The 13,257-nt window shown below is 37.0% G+C and overlaps 1 protein-coding gene and 1 long non-coding RNA gene across 4 annotated transcripts in view; one reads left to right on the top strand and one right to left on the bottom strand.

The window, feature by feature from the left end:
* KCNB1 (potassium voltage-gated channel subfamily B member 1) overlaps positions 1–13,257 on the bottom strand; it is a 195,363-nt gene that overhangs the window by 61,001 nt on the left and 121,105 nt on the right. The gene's annotated exons all lie outside the window — the stretch shown is intronic.
* Positions 5,104–13,257, top strand: part of LOC117663572 (uncharacterized) — a 30,009-nt gene continuing 21,855 nt past the window's right edge. For both annotated transcript variants that reach the window (XR_004590743.3, XR_009622063.2), the window contains exons 1-2: positions 5,104–5,283; positions 11,253–11,360. This is a non-coding gene — a long non-coding RNA (uncharacterized LOC117663572). The remainder of the gene's footprint in view (positions 5,284–11,252; positions 11,361–13,257) is intronic.

The following is a 13,257-nucleotide window of genomic DNA, read 5'->3' as shown; positions in this document are numbered from 1 at the left end:
ATGACCATGATGAAATAATTACTATGATAACACATGGTAACAAAACTGTGAGGACTCATAAATGTTCTCTTATTGTTGCATATACTGTCCACATTTTTAAAAGATATCTCGGAGGTCAATAAATCCATTCTTGCTTCTGTAGTTAGGGAAGAGCTGGAAATATCTCCAATGCAAAGTCATTTCAAAATTAAAGTATTAATTACTGACTGAAGTTTCTATCAATGAACTCAGGCCGTCAAAGCTGTGTTTTGAAGAACAAACTTTTAAGTCCTCTTACACTTGGGTTGTTCAAATTACAAACACATTTTTTTACAATAAGGATTTTCTATTTAATTCCCAGTTCAAACATACCTGAAGGCCACAAACAGTTTCAACAGTTTCAAAGAGGTCTAGCATCTTTTAAGCATACAAAGGCCTTGAAGTAGCTGGCAAAACATAAATCAGTTTTCCATGTAGAGAAATATTTAACAATTTGCATGCCAATCCCTTAGAAGAGCTTTCTCTACAGAACAACTTTGATTCTTTGGTAAGACATGGGAAATTTCACAGAGTTGTTTCAGAGAAAGATTGTGCATATTTGCTATTCTAGCTGTGAAAAACGTTGCACATATCTTGTTTGATTGTAAATTATAATCTGTAGTAAGAGCTGATTGCTTATGTCTTTCTTAAAAATTAAGATATACTGGGACACTGAGAATAAATTATCACACTTTTTGTACATTACTGGAAAGACTGTGTTTTTTAAACCAAAGACAATTCAGAAGAGGATGGATTAGCTAGAACAGATTGCAGGTTTGAGCATAGAAGTGGTGATAATATGAAGCTTGGCCTATTAATGTATTAGCAAACTAATAAGGGGCTTTTGCAAGTGAGCCATGAATTAACTTCAACAAGAGCTAGTTGCTTATGCTTTTATTTAATATAGCCATCATTAGAATCAGCAGTTAGCTACACCTATTTTGACATTTACCAGAAGAAGCTAAGAAGGTTGACCACAAATGCTTCAGTTATAGCCAAGCTAACTGATTGTGGCTTTGTAACTGTGCTGAAGAATTTTGCAAGTGTGCCTATTTCAATAACAAGAAAATGTAACTGTGGCATGTTGCTTAAACTATACTCAAGAATCTCAGAACAAAGATCCAGAGGTAGAAAGTTCATCATTAACATGTTAAAAAACACCCAGAAGTAAAGAGCTTAGCTAATTAGGGGCATCCTATGCTTCTTGCAGGATGTTAACCTAAACTGTGCATGTAATTCAGGAACAAGTGATGGAAGTTCTGATGTCCATACAGGTAGTCCTCAACTTACAACCACAACTGAGCCCAACATTTCTGTTGCTAAGATGATAGTTATTGAGTAGTTTATGAGTTTTATCCCATTATACAATTAAATTTCTTGCCACATTGGTTAAATGAATCACTGCAATTGTTAAATTAGTAACACAGTTGTTAAGTGAATCTTGTTTCCCCATTGACTTTATTTGCCATAAGGTTGCAAAAAGTGATCACCCTGGGACACTGCAACCGTCATAAATATGAGCCAGTTGTCAAGCATTTGAATTTTGATCAGGTGACCATGGGGATCCTGCAAAGGTCATAAGCAGAAAAAATGGTCATAAGTCACTTTTTTTCAGTGCCATTGTAATTTTGAACGGTCAGCAATGAATGGTTGTAAGTAAAGGACTACCTGAATGTGGTTTTATGGTATAAAAACAGCTTGTCGAATATCCGCAGACATTCTTGATTTGCACATGGGTCCCAATGTACCTCTCTTTAATTCTGTGCAGCAATAAAGTGTCGAAGCCCAGTTTCCTCTCTCAATGTGATCCTTGATTCAAACTGCATCAGGTATAACAAACCCAATATAGGGCTAAGCCAACATAATGGGAATATGTTATTACTTTTTTTAAAAAACGGTTTCTTGATACAGTCAAATGACTAAGCAGAGTATTGTTATTGCTAAGGCTGTTAATATTTTTTTTTTAAAAAACTATAGTCAAATTTACACTTATGTACACTGAGATTTAACCTCAAAAGATTTTGGAGTGCAATTTCCAGTTTCCCCTAGCATCATAGCTACATTCTGATTCCCCCCACCCCCAGTCATCTGAGCAAGAGAATGTTTGTTTTAAAATTTATTATTAGATTTAGTCACTGCCTGATCTCAAAAGACTCCGGGTAGCTTATGATATCCACCAAAAAAGACCAAACAATAAAAACATGGAAGAGTTAAAATAAACCAATCTTGCCCCAACAACAACAAAAAACCTCAGCATCCAAACTATCCCCAGGCCTGGGGGCAGAGCCTTATTTTTAACAAATTCTGCAATAGTTGTAGGATGGGATAATAAAATCATAATATGATTTTCCAAAGGGCATAACAGAGAACGTTAAGACAATGTTTTTTCTTTAGGTAACATACTGGGGGAAAAATACATTTCAAAATAAAATTGCTGCCTTATCATAGGGCACCTGATCCTGTCATTAGCAAAGTATGACTGCCAACCCAGGGAACATATAATAAGAGGCCTGGTTTGCAGCTGAATATCAGAGGCAATATCTATAATTGTTTAAACTGCTGCCGCAAATATCCCAACAGATTCTGAATGAAAAGCACTTAAGCAATACATTTGAAGAAAAGTTGTAGAACACAGAACATAGAATAACAGAGTTGGAAGGGGCCTTGGAGGTCTTCTAGTCCAACCCCCTGCTCAAAGAAGAAGACTCTATACTATTTCAGACAAGTGGTTGTCCAATCTCTTTTTGAAAGCCTCCAATGATGGAGCACCCTCAGTTTCTAAAGACAAGTTATTGCATTGGTTGATTGCTCTCACCGTTTGGAAATTTCTCCTTAGTTCTAGGTTGCTTCTCTCCTTGGTTAATTTCAAACTATTGTCTCTTATCTTGCCTTTTGGTACTTTGCAAAATAGTTCGACTATTTTGTCAAATTTTGACCCCCAGTGCTATCATGTCACCCCTAGTCCTTCTTTTCATTAGACTAGACATACCCAATTCCTGTAAGCAATTCATTAGGCTGTACATACCCAATTCCTGTAACTGTTCTTCACATGTTTTAGCCTCCAGCCCTCTAATCATTTTTGTTGCTCTTCTCTGCACTGTTTCCAGAATCTCAACATCTTTTTTAAGATGTGGTGTAATGTGGTGACCAGAACAACAATAATAACTTTATTGTCATTGTACATGTATACACAGTATACCCATACAACGAAATTCACTTAAAACCCAAAGACCAGGTCCAACACACATAACAATCTCAAAACACCCCCCCCACCTACACAAATTCCCCACCCCTAAATCACCCAAACATCCACATAACAGACCAAATAATGCTGTCCAACAGCTCACTGATGATGGCCCTTTAGTTCATTGTTGAGAACTGGGTGCAGTATTCCAAGGGTGGTCTTACTAAGGCTTTGTAAAGCAGTACTAAAACTTCATGTGATCTTGATTCTATCCCGCTAATAATGCAGCCTAGGATTGCATTGACCTGAGCCACACATACTTTTGTGAACAGTTAAGCTTATTTTCCAGTTTTTCTGGAAACTGGGAGTAAAAATTCTAAGGTGATCATTGTTTAGAATTTTGTTGTAAAGCAGGGCTGGCAAACTCCCGGCCTGCGGGCCTGATGCATCATGCGCTGGCCACATCCACACCCGGTTTAATGAAGGGAAAAAGGTTCCGATACATCACATGATGATGACGTGATAACGTGAGTTTGACACCCCTGTTGTAAAGCATTCATGTCAAAAGATACTGTTGCAGAGAAGCAGCATATCAGTTTAAACCAGAAATTCAGGTAGTGCTCAACTTACAAATACAATTGGGCCCAGAATTTCTGTTGCTAAGCAAGACAGTTGTTAAGTGAGTTGTGCCCGATTTTACCACCTTTTTTGCCATGGTTGTTAAGTGCATCACTGCAATTGTTAAGTAAATCATGCAGTCATTTAGCAAATCCACCTTCACCATTGACTATGCTTGTCAGAAGTCAGCTGGGAAAATTGCAAATGGTGCTCATATGATTCCAGAGCATTGGAACTATCATAAATACATGCGGGTTTCCAAGCATCCAAATTCTGATCACAGTGGTTATAAGTGCAGGGGTGGGTTCTAAAATGTTTTACTACTGGTTCTGTAGGTGTGCTTATTTTGTAGGCGTGGCTTGGTGGGGGTAATGTGACTGGGTGGGCGTGGCCAACTTTTTTTTTTTAACTTTTAAAAGCATTTTTTCTACAACCTTAAGAGGTTGCAGAAAACAATGCTTTGAAAAGCCTCTACCGATCAGGCAACTCAGCTGGGATCGTCAGAGGCTTTTCAAAGCATTTTTTTACCACCTCTTCATCTGAAGAGGTTGCTTTGAAAAGCCTCTGACGTTCCCAGCTGAGCCGCGGGATCACCAGAGGCTTTTTTTTTTACTTTTAAAAGCATTTTTTCTACCGAAGAGGTTGTAGAAAAAATGCTTTTAAAAGTAAAAAAAATAAAAGCCTCTGATGAACCGGCCGGAGACCGGTTCGGGGGCGTTACCAGCCAATGTTATTACCACTTCTCGGAACTACTACAAATTTTGACTACCGGTTCTTGTGAACTGGTGCAAACCAGGAGCAACCCACCACTGTATAAGTGTGAGACTACCTCTGTAACTTCAAATAGTTATTAAACAAATGGTTGTAAGTCAAGGACTTCTTGTATTGCACTTTATTCGATGGCAGCTAACAAAACTTGTTTTCTGACAAAACAGCATACAGATATTTGTTTTCAGTTTCCTCATGATTTCTGTCTAGGTGCATCAATACTTTGTCATGACTAGTAGGTGCCACAAAGCATATTCTGAATCCTCAACTATGCTGCCTTCATGTATAATGGAACTTGTTTTTCTCTCACTCATCACTGTTGAAATAAGGTTCAGTGATCAAACTGATCAGCCTTTCTATATGGATTTGGAGGTGGTAGAGTGGGATGAGGGGTGTTGGGCTTTGATGTAGTTGCGCACAAGACTAGAATGCTCATCGAAAGAGCCGTAGTGGATCATCAAAAAGGTAGGGATTCTTGTTAGAACTTTGAGAGCACATTTGGAATTTTGAGAGTATCTGTTCAGTGTTGTGTTAGGGAGGATCAGCCAGAGAATTACCATTAGACAAACTGGGGACAATCTTCTACAACAGGCGTGTCAAACTTGTGGCCCTGCAGCCCAGATGCATCATGCGCTGGCCACACCCATCCATTTTAGCAAAGGGGAAAAAAGTTGCGGTGACGACAATGTGACGCCGTGAGTTTGATACCCTTGTTCTATACTATTACTTTCATATAACTTGCCAAGATGCAAGTTTGTTTAAAAAACAATGTAAGCTTGTTTAAAAAAAAAAAGTGGTAAAGTCCTGGGAAAAAAACCCTGATGCCATTCATTTAGATGTTAAGCATTTATTTATTTATTTAGCATAAGGCATATCGTATATGGACTAGCAACCTATATTAACATTTCATCTAGAGTCATAGAACACAATAAAATATAAATGTTAAAAAGATCTATGTTCAAATTCCAATGTCTAGGTATGATGCTACTTGGCCTCCTTGTGGTGCACCCTGGATAGCGTGACAGCGTGAACTAATTGAGCTAGCAACTTCTGGCAGCCAGACTACTCTGTAGAATTTCCTGGCTCTCAACATACATGGCAACAATGTTAAGGAATCAGAGGTGGTATTCAGCAGGTTCTGACAGTTCTGGAGAACCGGTAGCAGAAATTTTGAGTAGTTTGGAGAACCGGTAAATACCACCTCTGACTGGCCCCACCCCCATCTATTCTCTGCCTGCCAAGGCCCAACTGATCGGGAGGAAATGGGGATTTTGCAGTAACCTTCCCATGGAGTGGGGTGGGAATGGTGATTTTACAGTATCCTTCCCCTGCCACGTCCATCAAGCCACGCCCACCAAGCCATGCCATGCCATGCCAACCGAGCCATGCCCACAGAACCGATAGTAAAAAAATTTGAATCCCACTGCTGTAAGAAATAATAATTTTTTTTAAAATAAGGAAGTGTATTCCTAATCAAGAAAAGTAAGGGACTGAGTAAATTACCTTATTTCCTGGATTACATCAATGCCCAGTATTAAAAGGCAGGCCTTGGAAGAGTTATTAACATTTTAAACGTGATCAACTCACATTGCTATTCAATCTTTTTACTGTAATGTTGAAACCATTTTTTCCCAGAAAAGAAGAAATTAGAAAAATACCTAAGTCTTTGGTTTGTTCTAAAATGGCAGTTTGCTTGAATAGAAAATATAATAGTGCTTCTTGATGGTGTGCTTAAAGGTAGGTGAAGTGGAAGGTTTCAGTCCCCCACCGAAAGAACTTGAGAGGAAGGCTGATTACATTGTCTGGTTTCCAAGTTTCACTTAGCAAGTGAAAAAGGAAAAGTAGAGAGGTGCATTAAGGAAGAAGGAAGCGACCTTGTTGCTATGACAGCGGATGTATGTGAAAGCACTAAAAGCCACATGAGCTTTTAGGTAGACAATGAGTGATGGTTTGACCTTCCTAATAGGTCTTTTGGGAGGAACAGGTGAAGAAGTGCAACTCATTTGGCAGAGAGCAAAACACTTTAACACAAAAAACTACAAACTAACAATGTCATCTGCATATAAGGAGAACCTTTATAAAATGTTTTATTGATGGCATCTGCCACCAGTGAGATTGGCCAAGATGTTCTTGAACAGGTCCCCGGAAAGTTAGAGATGTGGTTAGAAACAAGGAACGTTCTACCACATGTGGTGGACCTGCCTTAAGATTAGAAAATACTGGTGTAAAATAAGAAAATGGTTGGAAGAGATAATTGAACAGAGGATAGCTTTGAAGCTGGAACTATTTCTTTTGGGCATTTTTGAAGGGAAAATGGAGAAAAAATTACAATATATAACACTACATATATTAACCGCAAGTAGAATTGTCCTAGCACAAAATTGGAAACAATCAGATATTCCTCCAAACCAAATTATAATAAAAAAAATATATGATTGTGCAGAAATGGATAGACTGTCTTTGGAAATGAAGGAGAGGGAAGAAACCGACTACTATCAAATTTGGAACAGATGGTATTCCTGGCTTGAGAGTAAACGTGAAACCTAAGGAATAATCTGTTAAATATAATATGTAGAAGGTAAAACTGCTGAAGAAATATAGGATATGAAACTGAATTGTGAATAGATGTTACTATAATTTAAATAGAATGTAATTTAAGATAAAGATATATAGAATTAGAAACCTTGTAAATATGTTTGTTATGATAGAGATACTGATATGGAAAAGCTGTCATTAGTGTTAAATTTTTGCTGTGTGTTTTTCTTTGTTTCTTTGTTTTTTGTTTTTGTTTTTTGTAGTATGTGTTTTATATTTTGGAAATTTAATAAATATTATTTTTTTAAAAAAACATTCTATAGGATATATATTTTTTTTTCAAAGAGCATACGATTTTCTGTCTTCCTTACACAGTGGTGAGATTCAAATAATTTAACAACCGGTTCTCTGCCCTAATGACCAGCTGGGTAGGCATGGCTTGGTGGTCATGTGACTGTGTGGGCTTGGCCAACTCAACATCACTCACGTCGATGGGTGTTTCGCCTTAGCTGTTACAATGTAATAAGGGTTAACCAGAGAGGCAGTTTCTGTAAGCAGGGCAATAAAGATTAGGCTAGAAACAACACCAGAACGTTTCCTTTCTGCCTTCCTTACAGGATTAGCCCTGTAAAGTGGAAAAAAACAAAATAAGATTTCTTCCAACAACCAGTTCTCCAAACTGCTTAGAAAGTTAACAACCGGTTCTCCCGGATAGGTGCAAATTGGCTGAATCTCACCACTGTCCTTACATCTAGAGAATGTATTCCAGTTTTACTATCTGAGAGTCTTTTTAACTAAAGCTGTCAGACACCTGATCCAACACTTGTCATAGAAATAGGCTTTATTTCCGAACTGTGGCATTGTTCAATTTGTATATGGAATGTCTGCATCAGCTTAATGAAGTCATTGTTTTGCTAGGTCAGGCATTTGCTGATATTTGCACTTGAGATCTCCACAATTTATTATGGCATACAGCAATCAATTCTGGACAAGGGGTTTTGAAAGTAGTGTACATTATACAGACATTGTGTTGAAATCTGTCTTTCAGGTTCCCAGGAATATTTTTGCCCCGTTAAAACAAAAAACAAACAAAAAAAATTGCCTTTCACTATTTTCCTAGCATTTTAGTTTTGAGAGGAGAAGTCCCCCCCACTTTTTTACAATATTTTAACTGCTGAGAGATAACGGAAGGTATTGTTAATATTGCATTATACTCTCTGTCACTGCAACCTATGTGAAAAAAGTCCCATAGAAGGAATTACAGTTTGGGGGATTTAACTGATACATGGGAAAGCTGAAAACCACTGCAGAGATAATTATACCCTCAAAGATAAGACCTTCTCCCATAGCCCTTGCCATCTTATAACTAACAGAACCATTACAATTTCTCCACCCCAACCAGACATGGTTCTGGTTCTCCTTTAAATGGCACTTCTGCCCATCATACCGAATGGGAATGGTTTTATTTAAATACCAAATAAATGTTTGGCACAATACCGAGATAATATGGTCACTGTGGATCAGAGATATTGAATTCAGCTCTTTGTTCAGCCATGGAATCTGACTGATAAGTAGATGAATGGTCTTATGCTAATTCTGTTATAGTGCAGATAAAAGGGAACAGCTTCATCATGCATAGTCTTGAGGAGAGACAGATGAGAAAGATGAAATAAATGTACATGTTCACTATTCCATTTTGACCACAATAATAGGTGCTCAAATTATATTAATCCAAATAGCTAATATGAGATACGAAAAAGGCAAGATGGAAGCCCTCCAAACAGCAGGCTCATTATGTGTTTAATATAGTACTTTGAATTGAGATTCTATCAGTCAAATTGTCTTTCTCGGTGCTTTATAATATGAATTACTTTTGAAATTCTGTCAGCCTGCTCTAAAATTACACCCATCATATGTTAAATGAAGCCGTTTCTTGCTGGAAATCAAGACCTTCAAAGTGACCTACATTTTTATCATCAGCTTGTGGAAAGTGTACAAAAAGGCTTTGAAAAAGAATATGCAAAATAATTTTCAAAATGACACAAGGGGATCACTCTTCCCTGTACTTGTTTGTGAGATTTTCCCAAAGATGCAGCCTGACAATATCCCCTTCCCCAAATAAATTATTAATAGGCAAGATGTTGTATTAAGTACAACATCTTCCATTACTTTTGTAGTTCTGAAAAGTGGGGACAGGAATTGAATAAACTTTGCAACGTTAATAATAAAGATCAGTTGGGATGTGGAAGATGGCCTTTAATTGAGCGGACTGGAACTTTCTATTTTGGACTCTTTGAAAAATGGATTACGTATATATTGAGCTATAAGGCAAGAGAACTATGGAATTGGGGCATGCAGAAGATCTGGTTGTTACCCTAACGTGGTGGTTGGAATTAACAATCTAGACAAAAGACATTACAAAAGATACTATATGGAATATAAATATAAAGTCATTCGGGTGGTTTTTTATATATGAAAACACTTATTATTGATGGGGGCAGATGGTAATTGAAGATACTGAATATACTGTTAGAAACAGAACTTGATGTTACCCTAACATGGGTGATGGAATTAACAATCCAGTTGAAAGACATTACAGAAGATACTATATGGATTACAAACTTAAAGTCATTTAAGGATTTTATTTATATATGGAAATATCTTTTAGTGGTGTGGGCAGAAGAACAAAGATATTAAAAATATTATGTATGGTAGACCTGTAGGAAAGTGGGTGGAGATAGGTTAGGCTACTGATTGTTTAGTTTAGGAAAAGGGATGTTATGGGGGTGGAGGAAATGGGTAGATTATGAGTTGAATAAATGCTAAATTAGGATTTATTATATAATTTTATAGCTGAATGTTGCTTTGAAATGTATAGTATAGGGGGGATATAATAATAATGTTAGAAAGAAATTGTTAGCATATGGGGGGGGGTGTAAAAGGATGGTAAAGTATTATACAATGTGATATCAATTTGGATTTTATTTTGGAGAAGCCGGGGGGGAGGGGAGGGTGAGGGGGGGTTAGGGAGGAGGGGGGAAAAAAGGGGGAAAAATCTGTATTTGAAAAACTTTTTCAATAAAAAAAATAATAATAAAGATCAGTGGTGGGTTTCAATTTTTTTTACTACCGGTTCTGTGAGTATGGCTTGGTGGGCATGGCATGGCTTGGTGGGCGTGGCTTGGTGGGCATGGCAGAGGAAAGATACTGTAAAATCTCCATTCCCACCCCACTCCAGGGAAAGGTTACTGCAAAATCCCCATTTCCTCCTGATCAGCTGGGACTCGGGAGGCAGAGAATAGATGGGGGTGGGGCCAGTCAGAGGTGGTATTTGGTATCCAAACTACTCAAAATTTCCACTACTGGTTCTCCAGAACTGGTCAGAACCTGCTGAAACCCACCTCTGATAAAGATCCATATCAAAATGAAATCCCATCTCTGTGTTTTAAACCAGGGATTCTGGGAACCAATTCAAATGTTTTTTTTGGGGGAAAAATGTTGTCTATCCACATATCTTTGAGGGCAACTTAATGCTACTGTTGGCAGAAATGATTCTCCAGGTTCCCTTTGTATTGATTGGCAGCAGCCAATGGTCCTTCAGCTCTTTCACAACAAAAGGGCAGACCAAGTGTGACTGCTGCTTTCTCTTTAGCTGGAGCTTGAATATGATGACGAGAGATGATGATCAGAACCAACATCCACTCCACCATATGTCCTCAGGTCAAGAATAATTTATCTCTAAGTCTGCATTATTTACTAATGCAGACTTAGTTGATTTCATTTGATCACCATGCCTTATGGATGGTTTCATATGAAAAATGGTGATTTGTTACAAATGAACAGCATGCTTTCTCCATTCTCACTTGTTTTTGATTCTAACAGTAACAGAGTTGGAAGGGACCTTGGAGGTCCAACCCTCTGCTCACCCCTTCTTCTCAAAGGAGGACCCCTATCCTTAAACACAGACTTTTTAACTCAGTGTGTAATATGTTGAACTACACTACACTTACCCATATTCAGCATGGGTATGGACTCTCATTTGTTTTCATTCTTTTCCGGTAAATATTCTTCTTCCACAGTAGCTTCCCTGGGAACTTTAATTAAAATCTCTCCCCTTGTTTTTGTTCAGGCCAATGGAAGACACTTTTGCAGTGTAAGATTGTCTTCATAGTCCTTCCCATGGATTTTAAGTTCTTGTTGAGATGTCAAAGGCAAGAGTGCTCTTTATGCAACCCAGGTATTGAAAAACTCCATAAATCAGTACAGTAGGTTCTTTCTTTCCCGAGTCTATAACTCATATTTTATTGATGTTGCCTGCACCGTTTGGCACAATCATGCTTTTATTGTTTTGAACCAAGGCTAATGCTGAATAATATATGGATTAAAATCTTCCTAGAGTGTGAAATTACCATATGAAACATTTCTGCATTAAAGCGGCAGTCTTTCAGTCTTAAACTGCACATTTAGAAGGCTTTGAAACTCATAGACGAATGGCCTTAATTATGAAACTAATAAGTAGCATTTGTTCCAACATGAAGAAGTCCTCCATGGACCTAATAATGTGGCAAATTAATCATATGGCTTCTGTTTTATTTTATTTTATTTGGCGTGTGCCTCAGTTGTAAACAACTGAGATTACTTTCATTTACAACACTAAATCCACAGTAAAATATTTCTTTTTAATACTGTTGGAATCAAGGGTTCAGATTCAATTTGAAACAGGTCCTTTGATATTGGTGACTAGAAGTTAGGTAGGATAGAAAGAAAATGTTTTTAGTAAAGGGTGATGATTAAAACTTAGAATAAGTGATAGAAATAAGAGAAGGGGGAATATTAGTGTACATACTTTTATATAATAAAATAAAAGTAATAATAAGAGAAAACCTGGAACAATTGAATAATGACAGATTGCAACTTAATATAATTGTGTATCATTATTAGAAACATATGTTGATTGAATGTAATAACTATGATTAATTTTACTAGTTTTATTTGCATTAGAATGTGTGGCACCTAGGTGCCACATTGTTCACGCATTGATTTGATATGTTTGTAAAAAATAAAAAAATAAAAAACTTGGAAAAAAAGATATTGGTGGGAACACAAATGTAGCAACTCTCTACAACTTATTAAAGCAGTCGCACCAATTCGCAGGCTGTGGAGAAGCTTCCACTCCAGTTACATGATCCTGAAAGAAGATGCATCTGCTTTAATGATCTCCAGATAGGTTTTGTAGTCCCAGCCACCTGGAACAATCTACAGTCCTAATTCTGCTTCATTGGCTTGTATCTAACTGAAATCTGTCCCTACAAAACGTTTAATACAGTGACTAACCTAGAGAAATCTTCTTACCAGTAATCCTGCAGCACACAATCACATTAATTGAATAAAATATAATCATTTTAAAAACTCAATAAACTCTCTATACTTTCTCCAAGAAATGCCCACTATCCCACAAGCTCTTGCATTAGAAGGAGATCATCAAGACTTCATAATATCAGTACAATATCATCTTTCCAGTGGCTGAAAAGACAGCATACTATAGTATTCTGGAATGGGTTATATGCTTTTAGGTACTCAGTGACTCCTATAATCCTCCTACATCAAAAAATTTTCTAATCAAGTCAGGTGGCAGCAGGAAATATGGTAGATGTTTGAAAATGAATATAGCCCCACTATGATATATAGTATGATTGACACTTAAAGTTCCTAGCTGTAAGATGGTAACCAGACATTCTTCTTTGGATATGATTCTTTTATTTACCTTATAATCTACTAGCCTTTATGCAATTTATGCAGGTTATAATTTTACAGTTAACCTTCTATAAGAGAAAAATGACAAAAATGCATTTAAAATTAAAATCCAGGTCTGTCATCATAGTCACCATATAAAGTTAATATGTTACTAAAAAGGTATTTTTTCAGACATAAATCTTCTAAACTGATCTCATAATCCTATCATTTGACAGTTAACATATATGCTTTTTGGAATTTGTAAACTTGAGCGCCATAGTTGTTTTCCAGAAAGTGAATTATTCTTATTCAATATCAGAGTGAAGTATCTTTAAAAACAAGAATGTCAAGAATGACATAAGAATACACACATTCCTTCTGGGTTATCCAATTGCCTTACA

This window comes from Pantherophis guttatus, chromosome 3 (genome assembly GCF_059756535.1).
Source record: "Pantherophis guttatus breed Tessera chromosome 3, ASM5975653v1, whole genome shotgun sequence".
NCBI classification, from domain to species: Eukaryota; Metazoa; Chordata; class Lepidosauria; order Squamata; family Colubridae; genus Pantherophis; species Pantherophis guttatus.
The sequence above is the reverse complement of the archived record's forward strand: the minus strand, read 5'-3'. Positions and strand labels throughout refer to the sequence as shown.